Below are 22,908 nucleotides of genomic sequence, written 5' to 3'. Positions count from 1 at the left end.
TGAATGCTATTTCTTCCGTTAACAGTATTTATGGAGTAGTTTCGTTAAACGCTCCAACAATGAGGCGCGAAGAAAGTCGGACAGGAACGAAAGGTAGATAAGTACTTATTACGTGTGGTCACGTGTGCATAATTAGAGGCAAACCGATAACGGCTCGCAACGCTTGTCAAGCAGTTAAGTGTTACCCGGGGCCGCGGCCAGGTGGACTAATGATCTCCTGGGGCATTCACGGCGTATCCTCGGCGCATCTTCATCCCTCCCCTCCCCCTTCCATCTCTTCTCTCTATCTCGTCTTCTTCATCCATTCACGACGGCGCGGGACGCATTATCATTGCGCTCATTGTTACCACTCCTCGCGATACGACTTCATCTCCCTGCCATGCGGCCGATGCTACTACCACTCAAGCACGCCTGTCAGTACCACCTGATTACCGTGATAATCTGCAGGAACGGCTTTCGGCCGCGGATATGAAATCATTACTGTGCTATACAATGTAAGATACACGCACGTTCTCTCTGGCAATTTCGATTTCGTTGGTAATTGAACCGTGGAAATTATCCAGGAGCGCTCGCTGTACCCGACGATCGCGCATTTCCATGTACACATATCTCCTTCGAAAGAAACGATTGCCCGATATGCATACCGCCCTTGTCCGACTCTGTAAATTAGATTACCATTAACTGTTAACTATCCACCGATCTTATTCGCGATCACGAAAATGTATATCAAATGTGTACACGATTTCCCGCAAACTATCCTTAATCCATGCAGCCGTGTACCTCGGAAGAGATCATCTCTCGCCGCCTCGTAATTGCGTTCGCCAATATCATCGACATCGTTTAACATCTCTTCGCGCGCAAAACGATAAAAGAAGAAAAATATTACGGAACATCGTGGATGATTTTTACATCTCGCTCCCTCTATTTCCCGCCGCGCCGCGTGAGCCGCGAGGAATTAACCGGACGCACGCGATACCGGCGTGGTGTGTTCCGCGCGGTATCATAATCCGCGCCGCACCGCTGTAGAATCGCCGACGCAGCGTTGCGTGCGTCTCGCTTCGCTCGCCGGCCGTTTCTTCGTCGCTTGCTCTCGGACCGCGTCATGCACTTTTCGCCACTCCGCGAGTATCTAATAAGGAGCGTGGAACTGAAGCGCAAGGCAGCTTCTTCGTATCTTTGTTTCAAGTTAAAACAACTTTAATATTTCTTATAACAAATCACACGGAGTCTTCCGCGATCGCCTCTTCAATTAGCTTTCTTTCTCGCTTTTCGATGTTTTCCTTTTTCTTTCCACTTCAGATTGCATGCTATCACGCACTTTACGCATGAAGCAAATCTGCACGAGCGTAAGAAAAAGAGTTAAGATTGAAAGAAGGTGTTAATACGCTCGCATTATATTATTTATCAATAAATATAGTGAAAGTGAAACCGTCATAGTTTTAATTTTTTCTATATATATATATATATATAGTTTTATCTATATATATATAGAAATAATAGCGATTCGGAACTGTATGATCACGCGAACATCGAAATGAAAGATATTGTATTAACGAGAACGGCTGCAGTATTCTTTGAGAGCGTACACTGCACTGATTGATATGTTTGCGGGGCGGTTACCTCGCGGTGGTTAGATGGTAAAGCCACTACATCCACTCTTGCCTGATGATTTAAGGGCCATATATTACAAGTGGGCTCTTGGCACCACTCTTGGAGTACTACTCGCGCTTCGGTACCTGTATTATTGAGACGTTCTCTTGTGTGTAGAAGAGACAGAAGGAAAGGAACAACGGCAGTGTAATCTCTTTCGCGATCAAGCAGCCACTTCAAACCTCGAAATTTTTGCTCTATTCTGCGATACTTTCATCTAATAATACCTCTCATTTGATTTGTGTAAAATGTTGAAAACCTTTGCGAAAGAAGCTTACAGAACATTTTTAGCTTAAAAGCAATCATAGTTTTAACAGCCTATGATTTTTTGTATCAAACATAGAATTTCTATCGAACTTATTCATATTTTATCTATCTGCTATTAGCATTTATATTAAAAAAGTAGAGTTTGATATATAAATTATGGATTTAAATCATATAACGGTTATAAGAACTAGATTCGTTTAAAATCTAAGTCTAAGTGTTCGTGTTTTTTGACTATGATTAAACGTTCAGCCAATTGCTCATTATGCGCCATCTTTGAAAATGCCGCGCATAAAAGGTCATTAACGTGCATCTCGTTAAGCACGAGAGGACGCGCATTAAGAATCAGATCCAGGTAATGGTTGTTATTGCCCCGCAATAATGCAATTTTTTAAATTACATGCACAATCATCACCTGATTCACAAATTGTCCATACATCTCGGATTGTATAAAGCCACCATTTTTATATATTTACATACTTTACTTAAAAATAGTCATTTTTTTCGTTCTACAATTATTTTTTTCAAAAAAAATATTACATTGTTAATTATTGCAAAGATTAAGAGAGAAGAGAGAGAAGAGAGAGATAGTTTATATACTTAGATAAGTATAACGAAATAAATTTTTATATGTATATTAGAATGTTCATAATTATTAATTAATACGCTTGATATTTCTATAAGATAGAGGCATTATCTCGAAGTTCTACAAGGAAAGGGATTTAAGATAGGTGACTTTTACGATACCGAGAGAGCATTCGATGCTTTTCAATGGTGCGTGCAACATAAACGTAAAACGCTACGTAAAAGCCTCGTATTTTCTGTTGGGGCAGCGATTTAAGTGCATTGTTAAGAAGCGGGAGCGATTTATTTGACGAAAATGAGGTCGCGTGACCGGTGCGTTCGAAGACATTATCGCGACCATGACGTAGTCCAATTAAGAAGGTGCTGACTCGTTTCGCGGAAACGAATAAACAGGTAATAAAGCAGCATCATCAACTTGGCAAATAAACACGGCGGGTATGCGAGTCGGCATGCAAAGTTCGAAGAGTCGTCGAACCCCGCTGTTTATCGCGCAACACCGGAAAACAATAAAACCCACGCATATCACACATCATGTTATTACATGCAACAGTTACAATATTAATATCTTATAATTATTGATCTGATAATTATCCGATACGTCGAAGCTTTTAAAATGTAGCTGGCAACGATTCAACACTGCAGCGCCGAACGCTTCAATAACTAGAAATTATAGTTCAGTTCTATGATAATAATTATTTAACTCAGTCCATCTGATACGCACAGATCGAACAAAGAGGAACCCAAGAAGTTCGCTGCCAATTACCGTGGACAATCCGTATAAAAACATGCATAATAATATAAAAGTTATTTAGTATGATGACTATTCCAAACGCGCTACTTCGAACGCGTCACGGGCTCCGATAAAGATAATAACCGAAGTAGCCATACAATTCCGGAGGTGGTAACGACCTCGAGATCAAATCGTATCCCCGACAAATCATGAGATCGGCGGGGAATCGATGAAGGGGGCTGTCGCCGCCGCCACGAGGCTATTTCGAGCGTGGAGAGTATAACGTACGAGCACAGGTACCCCTGCGGAGGCATCGACATAAGGTCGTGACGCTCGCGAAGGTTATGACACTCGTAGGAGGACAGACGAGGTCGGGAACGTAGGTTGTTCGCTCCCGGAGGTTGATGGATGGTCTCGGGTGTCGGAGATATGAGGCCGCGATTGGCCGATCATAAAGCAGGACGGGAAGCACCCATACGGATCCTTCTTCGTGTCTTCACCCGCGATCGCATAATCCGTCCACCTTCGCGGGAGTCCTCGATCAGCCTTTATCGTTCGCTCCCTCCTCCCCTCCCCTCCCCTCCCCTCCCCTCCCCTCTCCTCCTCCCCCCTCCGTCCGAATGGGAGTCGATCTCCTGATGATTTGCTCCACGCGATTCGTTCCCGCGGACTTCGGCGAGAACTGAAAAAAAGTTCGCGCGCTTTCTGATAATATCGCTATCTTCGTATGTGTTTGTGATCATACATGTAGAACATATACGATATGTAAGAAGTTGATGGAAGTTTACTTTTAACATAATTAACGTATAAAATTGTTCGTGTATTCACGAGGATTTTATAATTACGTGAGCGAGAGTGTATATATATAAGGAGTTCGTTAATTAATAAATTGGCCGGTGTACGTTTATTTTAATATTTTCGCAATTTGAATACGCGATCGCGCAATTTAATTATGAATCTGCATACCCGGAGATGCGGTCCTGCGCTCACGATGATTACGATGAACTGATGAAAAGTGCAAACAAATTTGGCCGTAGCGTCATATTAACTAGTTATTATATTATCTTCCCATACTTTTTTATGTTCGTTTACGATTACACGAGTGACGGGTTCGAGGCTCTGCCGTTTATGAGGTAGGATAAATCGTGTTACGTGGGTGGTCATAGTCGCTCCTGTGATCACCGATCATTTCTCGATATCGAGATGGTATCTTATATTTCTCCGTTTATCGCTAGATCACGTTAGTACGAACGGTATTATTTTTAAAACAATGCGCGAACTAGTAGGATGTGAACCATTAATGATGATTGTATATTGTATATTAGTCTGTATAGATTAAAGATCAATACTGTGATATTAATAATTCTTACTTAGCTTTCTTTTTCGAATTACGATTCAATTATGAAACTAATTTATATAATATGTAACAACCAATTTAAAAAAATTAATATATTGATTACATAATGCATCTTTCTGATATTACACTGCACAGTTTATTGCAGTATAATTAAAATAGAATATTACAAAGTGTAATTGCAACAGAATAGTAAGCTGCAATAACCGATTTCTAGAAGTAACTTTGTTATTTCTGTTACACAATGTTTTCATATTCATTATTCATCATCTTGTACAGCAATTATTAAATTTACTAGTGATGTCATGAATCTGATGTCATGAAGCAGCATGCAAATTTATTATGTTCCATTATGTTAATTATAATTAATTATAATTATTAACGTTACCGCGGTAAGAGAAAGGGTACCAAGTTTCACGACTTGTACGATATATTGCAATTCCTTCGGCAAAAAGCAGACTTATAAACCACATCGCTTGTAGATAATTAACGCCTTCGTAAATTGTACGTGACGTTTGCGCGAGCGAAGTGCACAAAATCGTTGCGTAATGCTGTTACGTTACGACGCGACTTTTATGCCACATGCTAATTAGAATGGGCACTGCTTATTATTATTAGAAACTTACGAGGGAAAACCCCCGATGGAAGTTGGAGAAGTTTCGCAAACACACAAAACGTAATATTTCACGCTAAGCTCGCTCAATTAATTAGCGGATTTGCATAATTAATTAATCAAAAGAGTCTATCCGATGCCGACACGCGTTACATTTCCTGGTAATGAATGTATTTTGCATAATATCCATTGATTTCATTATGACGTGTTGCAAAACACCAAGCGAGATTAGCGTGTGATAAACAGATTTCCGAATCTTGGGCAACAGCTAACTTTCTCATATTCCGTTTAAAACAATGTTAATCAGCAATTATTATCGATTGCTAAACATGCTTGATTTAATGTTTATACATAAATATGTACAGACCGAAGATGTGTTTAAATATTCACAGAAATAGAGTATATGTATTGATATTTAGCCCTTAATAATTTTTATAAATTCAAGAACATTCGCTTTTTATTATCAACTATATGCCATTATTTTTTGTAGTCTTGAAACGATTCAAAGTCACAAATTGTATCTTTCTTCCAATAAATCAATACTTAAGTTAAGAATGCAAATTGAAAATTTCCAAAAGAATTTTATTTAATTTTAATAAGTTTTAGTTATTTGCCCTTCATTCATCATTTCGTATCATTCATTATTTCGTATCGTATGATAAACGTAAAAAATAAAAAAGGCGTAGTTTTTTTGAGCTCTATCAAAATCCAATGCCAAATTGAAGGCTTGGAAAGTTAAACGAACGGAAGTTTGCAAGGTATTCCTGTTTCTCGGGCGTGTGATAAAATAACTAGAATAAATAGCGAACATACGAGGTAGGATCAACGATGGAAGGAGAAAAAGGACGCAGGACGAGACCGGAAAGGACATCACGTGCGGGACTATTGGCAGTCGCCTTTCTCTGATCGTCTTTCTTTTTTTTTTGCTGCCGTTTTTTCTTCCTCACTTGCTCTCGCATCAGCTCGCGATCTTTCTTCTCTCTCGCCGCGCACAAAGTTCAGCGCGAGCAAACAATTTCAGAATCCGCCTGTCTGATGAAGAGATCTCGTTTGTTTAGTCCCTACCTATCGCCATTTTTCTCTTTCGTATGTCGTTTCTGTGATATTCGCCATGTCATATTTCCATTCGCGATAATGATATAACGCTCAATACCGTTTAATATTTTGGATATAAATCTGAACATTCACTTTTACTTTTATGTAACGTTTTTGCTCATAATATCAGATTTTGCATATTTGCGTTCGTTTTCTTTATAAATATAATTTCTATATTCTGAAACTAGTTTATAGAAAGCATTTTTGAAACTGGTCGTACTATGGACCAGAAGATTCAGAAAACATAAAATATCTCGTCGAATAGCATGGCGAGGCGGGGGAGGCGGGACATATTTGTACTTCGCGCACTCAAATTTAGGATCGACGAATTCCTACGATCCGATTTCACCGTGTGTGCTCGGCTTCCAGGACATGCCGAAATTTCCAGCGGAAATGAGAGAGGCGAAGGAAGCAAAAGACAGGAACGCTCCGCTGAGCTCCCGGGAGACCTGCCACGAGCAAAAGGTCACGTTATTTTCCATCTGAGCTGCTATTCGCGAAGCGAGCTTCTTCGAATAATTCCGTGGGAGAGAAGCCGGCCCGAATAAACGGAAATTTTCCCTTTAAAATGCGGAATGGTCGAGCGAAGCCGGCGGTCGATATAGCGGGAGGGTGCCCACCGCCCCCTTTCGAGGACCCTCTTCCATTGAGTCTCGCAAATAGCTCTCGTTCCTGAAAGACCTCTTGCCTTCCCTTCCTCTTGGTGTATCTCGTACGCACGTACACGTCGCGTCTGTTTTCATCTTGCAAAAATTCGTTTCACATGGCGGCGACTGCTGTTACCATAAGTTGTATTAATTCTGACGTAACGATACGATCTATTATTATCGTTAATAATATCGATGAGAGTGAAATCTATGAAGCATAGAAAGCGCATTTTTATGATAAAATAAATTCAGAACAAATAATTTCAGAACATTTCAATGTTTTGTTTTCAAATCACTCTTATTATCGAAGTTGTAATTTATTTTTCTAATTATTAAAGAAAAATGCATTATGGAATAATATCATCTGAAAATAATATTTTAACATATTTTCACCTTGTACATTCGTATATGTGATTTTAATCAGATTTCTCTTTAATATATATATTTTATTATCAACCTTGTCGCACATAATTTCCACGTGTATTCAGGATTGTATCCTTTCCAAAAGGAAGGAAAGGAAAGCACATCGTGTATTTGCTTGGAATAAGCCAGAACCCAATTCAATTACATGTCGTGGCCGCACTCAAGGGGGTTGGTGGTAGTCTAGCGAGAGAGGAGGTTCCGCAGTTTCCTGACAACTTCTGCAATGGACGAGGTCAATCTCGTGCAACATGTTTGAAATAATGCCAATGACCATTAAAATCAGACACCAAAGAAACATCTTGATTTCTAAAAAAATATAGTATGTAAAATATAGTACTGAAATTTTTATTATTTGCTTAAATAAGGAAAAATTACTCGTTACTAAAACAAGACATTCTATAAAAGTCCATTGTGATACATCTTTTCTTATAAAAACTGTCTATACTTAAATATTATTTTTCTCAATAATTTTTACTTTCTAATATTTGATATATTTTAATTAAAAACATTTTTATATTAATTAGAATTCTATTAGTATGTTTTTAGTCTAAAGATAAAAAGAGTTACGCATTTTGACAAAAAATTAAAGAAAAGATTTCTCGTCTCTTATCTTTATACTGTTGCCAAAATCGAACATTAGTTTTACGTGAATATAAGGATGGCCGAGAAATTGCCCATTTGCAGTAGCCCACTAAAATCTTTTGAGGTAATATTTACCTCCAAATCATCTACGATGGAAATGTTGGGAGAAAAGAGAAAGAAGCTGAGAGAAATGCAAGTCGGAAGGGGGCGCGAAAAGTGGAGACAACCCCTTTATTAGATTATTGGACGAGTGTCGCAGCATGGGCACTCTTTGAGTTCTCGACGACAACCCTCTGGGCTTATTGTCTCGTTTCTACGGGACTCACCCTCGGCCTTCATCCATGGACTACGCCCACGTCCGAATCTATTTATTTACGCACTTTTAAGACGCCACCATCCTGCACTCAAAGACTCCGTAAATTGGCTGGAAATTGATTTCACCGACGATTCCTCGTTTCGGAAGAAGTACGAAAAATCGAACTTTTGAGGTAATCGAGGAGAAATGAACTTAATTGTTTACTTTAGTTTTACAGAAATATTTGGAAAAGTAGCATATATACATTTTTATACAAGAAAGACTATTTTATTAAGACCATTTTAGTAGTATATAGTTTCCCGGTTTGCAAGAGTTATGGTGACGATGCTGATAATGATGGGACAGCTGCATGGAGCGGTCCATTGTTCGTGAATTCACCCTAACTGAATTTTGAAAAGTCACATTTACGTTTGTCAATCGCTAGCACGTGCTATGTCGATTGCATTGATTTTTTAAGCACGGAAAAAGATTTATCATCATTCAAAAGATTTATCATCATTCCCCATCCTTTTTAATATTATTCCTTTTATAATTTCCATGCTAAACAAAATTTTAAAAAGTTTTATTTGACAAAATTTTACTATTCCTTTTATAATATTACTTCATAATATTACTTCTTTTTTTTATATGCATATTATTAACAAAAATCATACAACATCTAGAATCTGAAGAATTTTTTTAGAAAATATAATAATTATGTCTGTAATTTGATGTAATTGATATTCTCTGACTTCTTTAAATCTTAATTGTTATATTAAAATTAGTTCTGCAATTCGCGTGTTTATAATCAATTTTAGAATATTTATTCAAGCCATTGTACATGATGCATCGCGTTGCATCGAAAGCGGCCCGCGGAACAAATTCCCGACGGGATCGTCGATCCCGTGTCTTTAATCCCAACGAATCTTAAACGCAACAGTTTCGTATAAAGAACGACGTAAGGAAGGAGAGCGGGGCGTCTTCGAGTTCTTGATCCTGGCTTAGACACGGTGCACCGTACCAGGGGAGAAAAACGTGAATTAGGGGTGGTTTATTTTTTTTTTGTGAGGCAAGCCAAGATCCGCTCGTGCATACGCGGTCGTATATATGCACACACATACACACACACACACACACACACACACACACACACACATATATACATATACGTAGCCGCGGATCGAAAAGGCGGGGGATGACGAGTGAATGACAGGACAATGAGCCCGGTCTGATGCACGCGAATGCTTTATGACGATTCAATATATATGCCGAGAGGGAGCGGTCGAGGTTGCACTTTCAATGCATCGGGAACTTATGGAAGGCTCGAATTTCACTATCCATACACGGAAAAATTCCTATACATCAGATGGTTTGATATAACGATCAAGAGATCGATATTTAAATTTCATAATATATTCAGTGATTTTGAATGGTATGATATTACTCACTCCGGAAATATTTCAATTAGACTTTTTGTTAAATAACGATCAATTATCGTTTCTTGCTTCAAACACTCGTACTAAGAATATGCACCTAATTGACTGTTTCTATTCTGATAACATCATTATATATTTACATAGAGGAAAATTACATTGCATACTTCGCAGAATTATTCGTCGATGCTTTTATATTTAAATAATTAGCGTATTATTTCTTTTTCAAAATAGAATCTGCGAAATTTAAATCTTTCGACTTGTCTAAAGTTTCACGGATGGCAGCCAATTATTATCGAGAGTGGCAATTATAGGGTTCTATCAAATAATTGTGAATTTCTCTTCGCATTGTGTCTTTGAAGTAATTATGGTGGGCTTATCCCGAGCTCGATCTTGCTGTTCACGTTGTTTCCGTATTTGCTGTGCATGGTAATCATGGTAATAATCTCACGGCGTAATTAACTGACACTGCACCAAATGTGCGTCTAATTATAATACAGGTATATAATATAAAGCCGCGCCAGGGACAATTTTGAATTCACAATACGTAGTTCCTCGTCGCGCACAATGTGCCGATCGCTATCTTACTCGCGATTGCACGCGAATGAACACATGAATATGTAGTTTATATAGTTTGCGGATCCAAACGTCTGTGGTTCGCAAAATTGTTTACCGTGATATATTATTCTGCAACCATACAAAATTTCAATCACATTTTTGTCAAATTTTTCTTCAATTTTCCTCAAGATTGAAAACAAATATTTCAAAGTCACTATTCTTGACATTCGTTTTAGTTCTTTTTTTCATAAATATCACTGTCAGTTTTCTTACTAAAAAAGTTTTCGCACTAAAATAAAATTTCACGTTGCACTAAAAGAAAAATTTACCAGTCAAATGAAAATGCAAAACTTATATATTTTATGAAGCGATATAACTTAAAATTCTGCGTACGTATGATTTTAGATACACAATGTTTGTCGTCGCGCGAGCGTCCTTAGAGAGATTTGAGCGTCCTTTGAGAGATTTCCACGTGCAATCGCCACGAATCTACTGTTCCACTTCCAGACATTTTTATTTTCTAAAAAAGGAACCCTTTATGAGTTGCGCATTAATCGATCGAACGAGCATAGGTAGGATCAGATCGCGCAACGATGAAGAAGATTCTAAAAGCAACGACGGGATTGAGAGAGGGGACGTGAAGATGTAAAAGAAAAAAAAAAATCAGTTTCCAAGATCGGGGCAACACGGTGCATTCATTGTGGTACCTTCCCATGACCCAGAAATCGGAAATTCTAAAGGATCGACGGATTTGCGTTCAAAAAACAGGCGGTTTTACCCGTTGCGGACCCTCCTTAGCCTCCCCCTTTCGAACTTTTTATAGTGAATAGCTTCTTCTCTCTCCCGTTTTTTTATTCCACGGTACCCTGCGATTTACAAAAATTCAGTGAATATGCAGGATATGCATCATCCCCGCTTCTCAATTCGCCCCTTCGTACCATGTGCGCGTATATGTGTGCGATCACAGAGTGTACGGTGATCTTCCAAAATCACGAGAAAATTTACCTGCATCCTGCCATACTTTCGCGACAGCCCGTAGCTTCTCGCCTCTTTTTTCAAATAGGGGTTGCTTGCGAGGAGAAAAAAACGACCGCGTAGTGTCGGATTTCATCCCGAAATAACGCTTTTTCACACAGTTTTTGCGCGTTTGGCTTGGCGGGGGGTTCGAGTGACGAAAAAGGGGGTTGCGCTTCTTTTAAAACATCGTGATGAGATACGAGATAGCCGATTGTGAATATAACGAAAATTCTCATATTTAATGTACTTTTCCAAAATTATATTTAGTTAAATTGTTTATAAATTACTATTAACATTTCTTTAGATCGAAATTTTAATCAAAACATGTGCGTTTTAAGAAAGTAATATATTTGATAATTTCTCATTATTGAAATATTGAATTTTCTAAATTTTATTTGTTGGATCAATTTGAAATTAATAATATAATATAAAATTATAAATATATTATATAAAAAGAATTTAAATTAAATTAAGTAAATTAAATTAAATAAAAATCTTTCACTATATAACGTAAAATCAGAGCAATCGTATACCAATACCCCTGAGATGTTTTCATTTTTTGCTCCTTTGTCCCGTTGTGGCCACATCATGACCACTTTATAAAACTTTTGTTCATCTAACTCACCCTTCGATTAACCGATATCAATAATACGAAATCAATAATACAAAAAGAACGATGCGCGAAACTAATAAAGAATGCTACAACGATACTCATCTAAAATTGAATAGGGAAAAAAATTTGGGGACGCTAAGACAACTTTTCAATATCGATTGATATCGCGTTCTGGCGAGCTATTTATTCTAACCCAGTTTGATTGAACTGGGTTAGGATAATATTGTACTCGTTGGATTGTGTGGGTAGTTTAATGGTAGCGATTGATCATAGATAGAGATAAAATGTGATGAAAGATTGAAATTGGGATAAATAGTTTATAAATAATACATGAAATTTCGAGGATAGATTTTCGATTACAGTCGACATTTAAAGCTAATCGAGATATATGAATTTATGACATGATAATGTACACTTATATACTTTATATCATTATTATTACTATATAAATTCGTCCAGAAACTTGTTGCATTTTCATATATATATATATATATATATATATATATATATATATATATATACAAGATATTTGAGATATGTATTTTTTGTTTGTAGCTATATCACAATAAAATAATATTTTTTATTTTAATTATAAGATAATAATAATTATCCGATTTTATGATTAAATATTAAAATATTAAAATAGCTTGAAGAGTTTCAGTGAAATTTTTTTTGGTCTTCTTTCTTTCTTTCTTTCTTTCTCTCTTGTTTATCACATTTATCGACACACGTAAGTTTACTCGTGCCCGATGATATTGACTCGTGTTAATCTTACATAGATATGATTTAAATTGTAAAGTCGTTCTCTGGATATCGTATTATATTGTCATACATTCAACGAATTTAAGAGCTAGTCAAATCTATATCGAAGTTTCGACCAATAGCAAAATGTGATAATTCGAATAATCTTGATAATAAATGATAACGACGAAAAATTTTCTGTTTCAATATTTAAATATACTTGCTCCAGATAGCTTGCATATGTTTGAGATGTCTGCTAAGGTATATGAATGTTCTGAGCGTTATTCAACTATCATATTCGAAATCTCGCGTGCGTAAACGAATAAAACACGCAGCGCGTTTCAGGAATCTTTTATCTTTCGTGATATAACGTCGACGTCACGCCAATTACCTCTCGGATTGAACGACAGACAGATACGAGCGTCTAGAGAATATGGAAAAAAAATAATCATTTTGGAATCCAATAATTAACGCTGTAATATTTATATGTATATTAAAATCGAATTCAGAGTTTTAGGATAAATATTTGTTAGATATAAAGAATTCCTATTCGATAAGTAATTTAAATATATTAAACAAATGTACTCTGGAGAAAAGTAGATGTTCTTGCTCATATAAATAAATGAAATATTGCATCTCACAAGCATCAAGAGAAAGTGCTTTAAAAAAAAGCGAATAATTTGCTAGGATTGAGGATTTAGGACGTTGATTTTTCTTATACTCACACTCTTGTTATCATTTATACATTGCAGCAGAAATCACGTAAATAGTGTTAATCAATTCTGCACGAAGATACTGTGCATATTATTATTATATTCAATGTCTTTCTTAGTATATGATCTTAACTGACGGCGCAGAGCAACATATAAAGGCTTAATACCGCGGAAATGTATAAGAAATGAAGGACTCGTAGTTCGGTGCTCGTGCCGTCCTCAGGATCACTAGGAGGAGGACTCGTTCGACATCTCAGAAGAGAAACGTCCTCTTCCGTCCGATCGTTTCTTCACCTCCTTCTTTCCGTCGATCGCGCGCCGTGAGAAAAGTCCGTCCTCCCTCGATCGACGTCGGGTCGCCGCTCGCCACCCCTCCTTCTTCTCCTCCTCTTCTTTGGAGTCCCACCACCCCATTGCAAAAGTGCAACAGGACGATCGAGAGAAGTCGTCTCGTATCGGGAGAGAGGAGAACGGCCCCGCAATGGCAATGCGGGCGACCGGTCGCCCGCTCGGCTACCAGTTTTTGCGACGATCCCGCGGTGCCCCTCGTACACGGGCACGCACGTTCATGCGTGCGTGTACGCATTCACTTACATACGACGTGGGCTTACATACACGCGACGCATTACGCATGCATCACGCCGCCGTTACGCGGGGATACACCGCGCGCTTCGAGTTGCGCTCTCTCGCGTCCGCTCGCACGCATGTACGCACGCACGTACGCATATGGGTGCGCTTGAGAGACGCACGGTAGTAGACGCGATACAGCGAATGCATTCGTGGAGAGAGCGCGGTTGCATTGGCGGCGCAGCCAGCCAATCGGGTTATCGGGCGACGAATTCACCCCTCCCGGCTGCCGAGCCGAGCTTCTTTAAGGCGGGCAGTTTGCTTTAAGGATCTCCGCGTTGGTTTTTTTTTTTTTTTCATCTTCTTATTCCTTCTCCTTCTTTTCTTCTTCTCTTCGTCCTTCGGTTTCTCTTCATGCTCGTCCGTCAGTACGTTCGCTCGTGCTTCTTCGTCGTCTCCTTTTCCTGCAACTTGTGAGCGACTCTGGCTCAAGAGATGCAGCTGCTCTTGCAGCCAAAGATCGAGCGAATCGGAAGGTAGCGAAAGGTGTTAGCGACAAAGAGACTGAAAATTATTACGAAGATTTGTCTGGAAAGTTTTTTATTTTATGACAAGTTAACATTTTTTTCAGAAATGTAAATTTTATTTATGATTTTTGAAGGAAATAAAAAAAAAACGTATTTTTCGTAATTTTTTTTTATCATCATAATTTTAGAAACAACAAATTATAAATCATACGTTAAACAGATCGTAGCTAACAAATTGACTGACTGACAATTGACTCTTATCACGTTGCGTGTATCGTAGTCAAACGGATCGAATGGTGATCTCGCGTGATATTCCGCGGACGTCCATCTCAGCTAGTGCGTGCAGGTATCACAAAGTATCGCGTATTTGACTTACAAATCATCCCCGATTACTAGCGATGCACTCACTCGCTCCTGACGTCGCTCCTCGCATCGGCACACGAGGGGCGTTTATCGCATTTATCGCTGCACTTGCGCGTTTCTCGTACGATTTTTGTTTTTCTTACGGTATCGTGAACCATCGATTCCATCGAAAGCGCATAGTGCTCTCGGTGCCACTGATTAATATGCCGTACAAACGCGAACCGCGTTTGTACCGCCCGGCCAAGGAAAAGCGCACGCGGAACGATACATGAGCACCGGCGGCGAGAGATTAATTAGCCACCGAACGAAAAAGGGAGAAGCCGAGGGCCCGAGATGATTGCCGACGATTGGCCGAACGGAGCCGGGAGGAATTTAATAAAGTCCCCACCCAAAGCGGTATGCCCGAGCGCGCGCTATCGACTGTTCCCACGTGCATTCGCATTATTCACAACGAATGCATAATAAATGCATCGCGGTCTGCCGTCTGCCCGCAGACACGATTTGATCTCGGGGGCGCGCGCGCGCGCGCGCGCGTTCACGTGTATGCGGACGATGCGGTAAAGTGAAACTCGGCGCCTGGAGAGTTCACGCGGCGCGTCTCGATTGAAACAGAATATCCGCGGTATTATCATAGTTAATCACCAGGACTCTCGTCACTCATTAAACGGTCATTTCGCGGTGCATCGTATGCAGGCAAGCGCGCCGCACGATGCCGCACGCTTCTGCCAATTAGACTGGCGAAGACTGAACGATAGTGGTTTTCTAGGAACACGCAGGCTCGCTCGCTACCGAAGGGAAAAGCGTGAAAATTCCAACGTCCTTGATTAGCATTTGCTTTGATAATTAGCTCATTCTCAGCTTACAGAAACATTATGTTTCTTGGAAGTATAGAAATGTATCTTACATAAGTAATATACGAGTACAAGTTCGAGCTTGGATTACGAATATTTTGTGAATGATACATAAGCAGAAGAAAATTTAAAAGTGATACTCAAGAAAGGAAGAGTGCAGCAAATTATAAATTGAAGCGATTCAGAAGAACATTTTTTTTAGAAAAAAGTATAGTGTTACATTATAACATGCAACTGCATTAACTGATCATTAAATATCTATGATATATTATATTTCTGTCATCTCGCTGTTAATAAGTTCCAATTTCTCAGCAGGAAGTTCCATTACGGTTATCAAGATTGAAATTCCAAATATCTACCGAATTATCATAGCTAATTACTCGCCAGTAATGATTGCAATTCTCATTACTTGTTAATAGATGTTTTGATCTCGATGGTTGTACGTTACCGGATACATACTTACCAATTAGACTAATGAATATTAAATGTTCTTGACTTTCCAGAAACCTGATGCGCTTCCTGTATTTTTTTTCGGAAAAATAAATAAGTATCCAATATTTTATGTTAGTTTTGCATCGCCGATTTGCATTTTTGTTATATGATTAATACATGAAACATAATAATTATATTAATGTCCATTTGACGGTGAATAGTTTTAAGTATAATTACTAAAAAGGTGCAGGGAAGCGAGCTATCCAACAATCGGAAGTCAAACAGACATAGTCTCTAACACAAATCACTTCTCAATACTCTTAGGAATCATCCGCAAAGAGGGGATGCCTTGCCACACCATCCAACATAGTCCATTAGAAAAAAAAAAAAAAAAAGGAAAAAGTATGGTAACGGTAGAGTAACATAGCGGGTCGCCGCGTCGTAGCCCTTTTCGTCGCAAACTCACTAAGCGTCGTTAAAGCGCAGCCGTGTGCAGAGGGGGTTAGAAAAAAGTTTAAAATGTTTGAGGAAGGGGTGGTCGATCGCCCCTCCTCGCCGCGCGTGCACTCCACGAAAGGTGCTATCGGCAGGGGTTGTGTTCCTGCAGATTCTTTGGAAACGCGTGCTACGTCCGTGCCACGCATGTACGCACGTCCGTGTGTGTATGTGTGCGTGCGCATACATATGCAGGGATCTCACGCATTCACGCACGCGCTCGAGGACCTTCGGGGGTTTCGCGTCTCCTGCACAGGCAAAGATTCGAGCATTCGGGTGCGCAGTAAACGCAGATGCAACGGTAGGAACGATGCCAGCCGGTGACTGTAGGAGAGGGGAAATGAACGGATGGATAGATGCTGACGACGTGTGTCTGCCATTGTGATTTTAAAATCGCTACCCCGACTATCGTCCGCCCTATCCCTTGTTAAAGCTCCACCTATATCTCGGAGCTTCGAGGTTTTCACCCCTTCGAGTGGTTGCGTCAATGACGATGGGTTTGCTCTGAGCGAGTGTGATTCGTATAGATTTTTTATCTAATGGTAAACCGGAATGGTCGTCAAATTCATCTTATTTATTAAATTTTATTTAAGCCTTAATTCAATACGATTTTCAATTGGACATAATAATAATTTTTCAATCTCTTTGGAAGTAGAATAATTTTTTATAATATTTATATTTGTTATATGTTTGTATTTAACTTTTTAAATTAAATATTTTATAAAATTATTGTTAAAAATATTAATATTTGCGCAAAAAAATTCTTATGTTTCTCTTTTGCATTCAGCTATGTGTTTTTAAAACCTTTATTTTTCGTAAGCTTTGAATAGTTTCGGTGTAATGCGCAGGAAGACATTTGACACGCAGCATCGTTTTTGATCCACACGCTTTCAGCTGTGCTGACAAAACTCCGCGAAAAATTGAGCACTCTGCTTTTCTAATAACAATGTAGTTTTAAATTTGATCAATTTAATAATTGGTTACTTTTTAGAACTAATAATACTTTATTACCTCTTATCTCTCAATCTACATATTTTTGTCTTTATATATTAAAACACAAAGTTGCGCAGTTCCATCCTCTCGATTGTAAACTTCACTCAAAATGGCGGCCCGTCTCGCAAGTTACATGCAGATTGGCTGGGTGTCGGTGGAAAGGAGTTATGCCGAAGGGTGGTATCCGACATCCCTCGTTCGCGGGGCGGATTCGCGCTTGCGCTCACAACCCTTGCCGCATTTCTTCAGCCCCTTCTGCCCCGGCGGCTTCTTTATTATTCACGTTTTTTATTGGACGAGGACGAGGCCAGCTAGAACGTATACGTAACGTAATGGCGGTAGGCTAAGAGGAATAAATATATAAATTATGAAATCATGTTTTTTGATCAATTTTAATTGAATTTCAAAAGCAGAATTTAATACTTATTTATAGAGATTCTGTTATTTTTTATTATAATTGAATTTAAAAATAAAGAATTATTTCTGATTCTACAAAGAAATATTAATTTCAGTAATTGATCGATAAATCGGTACGTTAGCATGGGTGCGAATTCTGGGACACTCTAAGCTTATGCGAGTGTTAAGATACCCAGAGTACGCGAGGGGTAGGGGGTCGGCTTTATCGATCGTCGTTCCGACAAGGGCAACCAGCAAGAAATAGGGAAACTCTCGACGAACGTTGCTCCTTTGTCTTTTTCTCGCATGAACAATGAATTTTCAAAATCTGAGAAAATAGCAAGGAAAGAAAAAAATTACAAGAATAATTTTTAAGAGATTAATGAAAGAATAGGAAAATTACTGCATACTGCAGTATTTTGAAAATTGTTAATATCTTTTCATAACATATATTTTTTAACGTTTATTATGATACTTATCATACGATAATTGTAAGAGTTTCAGAAGTTTTAGTTATATAAACATTGTTAATTGATATTGATATGCGTTAGACTTTTTTTAGAATTTTATCAGTATGAGTCAATGTGATTAAAATAAAAATTTTGTAAATGTACATGTTATATGATTCATCGTAATGATTCAGATAAAAAACGGAATTACATGCTTATGAATGTTACATACTTAAAGGAAAAAAAGATGACAATCGAATTGTTTATACAGATAATAGAATTAGTTAAGTATTTAACTAGTTAGACCTAATTAGGGATTAGGTTAGAGTAATATCTAGTCTGCTGTTGATAAAAAGAAAATGTTTAAATATTTAAGATAGAAAAACTAAATAGCTAAAAATTAGTTATTTAAGATAAAATGAATAAAATATTTAGAATAAATTAAATATTTGAGATAAAATAGAAATGTTTTGTTATTAATATTTAATACAAAGTAATAATAATGTAGCCATTTTTCATAAAACGCGTGTATGCTCGCATATACTTTTATCTTTTGTTAACACCTCATATACTTATTCAGTTAATCAGATTGATAGATGATAAATATTGTTATTATTACGAAAGCAATGACAGTCATTAATCAATCATGACAATAATTAGTCGATAAGAAGATGATTTTGATATCTTTATGGTGTTACTGATAAATTGATGAAAGCAATGACCGATTAAGAATGTACATCTGTTTAAGCATCAAAGATCTGCTCTTTTTTCCATTTTTATATCACAGAAGATATATACGTATTATCTATAATCTTTAAACCTATAACGTCTTCTTTAATTAATTTATGTTTAGTAGTTTCTGATGGAATATAAGATAAGATAAATATTTTTATATTTTTGCGTGTGCAGTATGATTCGATACGAGTAAAGTAGAACAAATATTTTAAATTCGCGTATCTTTCAGAAGTTATATATGGAAGTGTATGATAAGAAAGTGATACAGATTAAAGTACGTGATCTGCGCTCAAATAGTATAATATTTTCAACGCAAGACTTTGATGTTTTATTTATAAAATATTTCTTTCATTTTATTTTATTTTGTTATATATTATATTTTCTTATATATAAAATAATTTTTGTATATTAATATAAGACTTTGATAAAAAAGCGAAAGTATGAATATTCATATTCTTACCGTATAAGAATACGTACTTTGTATCTATCAAAAAAAGATCGAAGAAAAATAGAAACAAGATAATCGTGCAATTACTTCCGGCGTTCGTCGCTACAAATCGGCCGGTCGATTTTAATCCGTACGTTCGAGCTGAAAATCGGAGACCCACGGACGGTCGGCGATTTATTTATTGGAGAAAGGGCTTCGGGGCCGGCTCCCGCTCATCCTCCCGTTCTCTCGACGCTTCTTCTGTCCTAAGCAGGATTCAATTTGGCCACTGCCCACGGTTCTACCTTCAAAGAGGAATCACCATTGCCTTCGTGTATGGCTGAACGGTCCTCGACGTGCGCGGGACCGGTCGGCGGCCTCTAGCATTAATCTTATATCGAACGCTTTATCCGCGTTCGTTTCCTCGTCCCGCTTCTTCGTTCCCCCAGCCACCGCCCGCTCCATCGCCGACCTCCTCAACCCTTGGACGAGCAGGAATTTTCAATTCTTTCGAGTACCGCGGGAGGAAAGCAGTTTGCTCGGGGCATGTTGTTCTTCCGTGCTACTGCCTGGTACCCGGAAGCTGGAATCAGCAAAGGTGGTCCTCATCTTTGCTAAAGAAAAAGGTGAAAATACGTGATTGGCAGAAAATTTTGAAACACATAAACGTAACTTTTTTCAGAAGAATTTTAAATGTTCCATGTCTTCAATTTTTAGATTTATGTTATTAACGCAAAATTTGTAACTTAGCAATATTTTGTGTATTTAAACATTTCATCTCATTTTTTATTTAACGTAAATAACTGTTTCTTATTGCGGCGTTCCCCGTTTCTCGATATCTTTGTTCCTGCGACGTGCGATTAATCGCGCGCAGGAATGGCAGAACGTGGAAAACGAGTGGCTTCGTCCTCGCCGTCTGCACCGTAGTTGGGAACGGAGCCGCTAGCAGGACATTGGCCAGGACGAATAAGTAATGTAGAGGTCCATTATGCCGAAACGGTGAAGGGTCTTCGGTCGGGGTCAGCCAATCCCCCAGAGGGCCGTTAAAGTGAAATACTCCCGAATGCAAGGTGGCTGCCCGTCTCGCCTTCTTCAGCGGTCCTGCCATGGGGTTCACCTCGTCCCTCTCCTCTGGCAACCCCTCCATGTACACCCTTCTACTCTTCCGGAACCCAAAGAGGAGTTCGCGTGTAGGTAAATCGTTGTTATCTGGACAGTGATAAACCCGTGAATGGAGTTCACGCCGGGTTGGACGAATGGATGAGGGAGAATGCAAAGGAGGAAGAGGGGAAAAGTTCTCTGCAAGGCTTACGATGGCGCATAGGGATGGAAGGGGCGAATCAGGGAATGGATGGTTCTGTTTATGCGGACTGATTTTTGTTCCGACGTAGTGGCGACCCTCATTGGACGAGAAAAAAAGAAAAAGCGCGCGGGGGATGTGTAGATGAGGCCGATGAACGAGTCATCGCAGAGTCTATGATCGGGTGAGAGATTAGTCTTTCTTTTCCATTTCTAAATTATTCTTTGTTGAGAGATATTGAGAGATATTGCATTTTCTTTTTTTATTAATCCAAGGGAAGATTTAATTTTCTGTAATTAAAAAATTTATTAAATAAGACAATGTACCCACATTTACCCACATTTTTTATAATCTTTTTTAAATAATAACATATACAATATGATTTTTGCAGCCTTCTATTATTCTATACAATTGAATTTTCCACAAGTCCACGCGCAATTTTACGTCGGACTTACTATTCCTTTAGGGTGTACCAGTTTTGATTGTCTCCGTGGGATTGAATAAAATCAGGGAACCATGCAAACACTACGAGATTAAAGGAAGGCTCTGTACTATGGTCTGAATTGTAGCCGCGGGCAAGCCATCCTTCTGGAAATAGCATTCAGGCGACTTTTAGTTTCTATAAAAGTTTCAATGCGAATATATAATAAATTATTTAATTAGAAGTTAATTTCATTTTGATATAGGACATTGATTAATTAACGATAAAATGAGCTGATAAAATGTTATAATTATTAATAAAGAAAGTTTTAAAGTAATAATATCTATCAATAATAATATTTTAATATATTTTTATATTAGTAATAAATTTTATAATCATTTTATAAATATAATATCGTGACAGTACAACATAGTTTATATAAAACATTGCTGGAATTTAGATCTTTCTCAAAATTTACGACAAGAAGAGAAATGGAATGTTTCGTATTCGCACATAAGGCTCGTTGGAAACGTGGAATACCGGACAATGGTCAGTCTAGCGGGGTAGATGGAGGTCAGCGGCCATTCTCTGATGATATTGATTAGCCGACGCCCTTAGTTAGCACCGGCTACACTTTCTTCAGCCCCACCGCTTTTCCCGCCTCTCTTTTTCCTCTCGATAGGAAGAACGTCCTTTCTTTCTTTCGCGAAACCACGAGCTCCGGTTACCACCCTCATTCTATCTTCGTCTCTCTCCTGCATGCTGCTAAACCACCCGTCACCCTCTGTTCTCTTCTACCCGTCTTCTGGTTACTGTATTTTTGTCTCTAGAGCAACGCGCTTTTCTGATTGTTGTTAAGAGGTAGAGATAGAACGAAGAAAGGTTAATAGCGAGTGGGGGTGCGAGAAGATAAAATAGTAGGGGAGAGGTGATGGGGAAAAGCGAGCTAAGTATTTCGGGCTAAATCATTCGTCAAGCAAATAATACTGAGTCTGAGTCACGTCGTATACATGCGGGGGCGATGTTCGCATGTTCCATAAATCCGAGATCCTCGCTAGCTACGGGGTGCTCGAAAAGACACGATATGGATATTCTAGATCTTGCACGCGACATATTATTTCTGAAATATAATAATAAAGTTATTTACGGGTGACATAGATTAAAAAAAATTTGAATAAATTTCTGAAAAAAGTTATCTGTTAATATTTGACTGATTATTTATATATAAAAAAATTTTACGTACAATTGCTAAATTGTTATTAAATGGAAGTTACTGTTATTAACTTAATACAAATTTCTTTAATTCTGCAATCTTGTCAAGTTTTGCTATTTGATAGCATTGGCAAATATTCGTATGCTATATTTACACATTTTGGTGCACCCTATGCATTTCTCTTACAAATTTGGGAAGAAGAGGAAGAGCTCGATATGCCCCCGTGTAATTAGACACTGCAGCCTGGAACAACATCCAGAATCGGGCATTGTTCCCAGAAATTAAGGGAAACGGGAGAAAACTGGGAAAACTGGCAGGAATAGGGGATTTGGAGGGTCGCTAATTACGACGGGAGTCGTTCGGGGGAGAGAAGCCATTTTCTGCACACGCATAGCTGAGCTGGTGTGCGTTATATTAATACACGCG

At 38.3% G+C, this 22,908-nt stretch overlaps 1 protein-coding gene across 2 annotated transcripts in view; it reads left to right on the top strand.

Moving 5' to 3' along the window:
* Positions 1–22,908, top strand: part of LOC105427207 (uncharacterized) — a 122,805-nt gene that overhangs the window by 39,519 nt on the left and 60,378 nt on the right. The window lies entirely within an intron of this gene.

This window comes from Pogonomyrmex barbatus, unplaced genomic scaffold, assembly GCF_055798465.1.
Source record: "Pogonomyrmex barbatus isolate J1 unplaced genomic scaffold, ASM5579846v1 scaffold5, whole genome shotgun sequence".
NCBI classification, from domain to species: domain Eukaryota; kingdom Metazoa; phylum Arthropoda; class Insecta; order Hymenoptera; family Formicidae; genus Pogonomyrmex; species Pogonomyrmex barbatus.
This window is presented reverse-complemented; position numbering and strand designations above follow the sequence as displayed.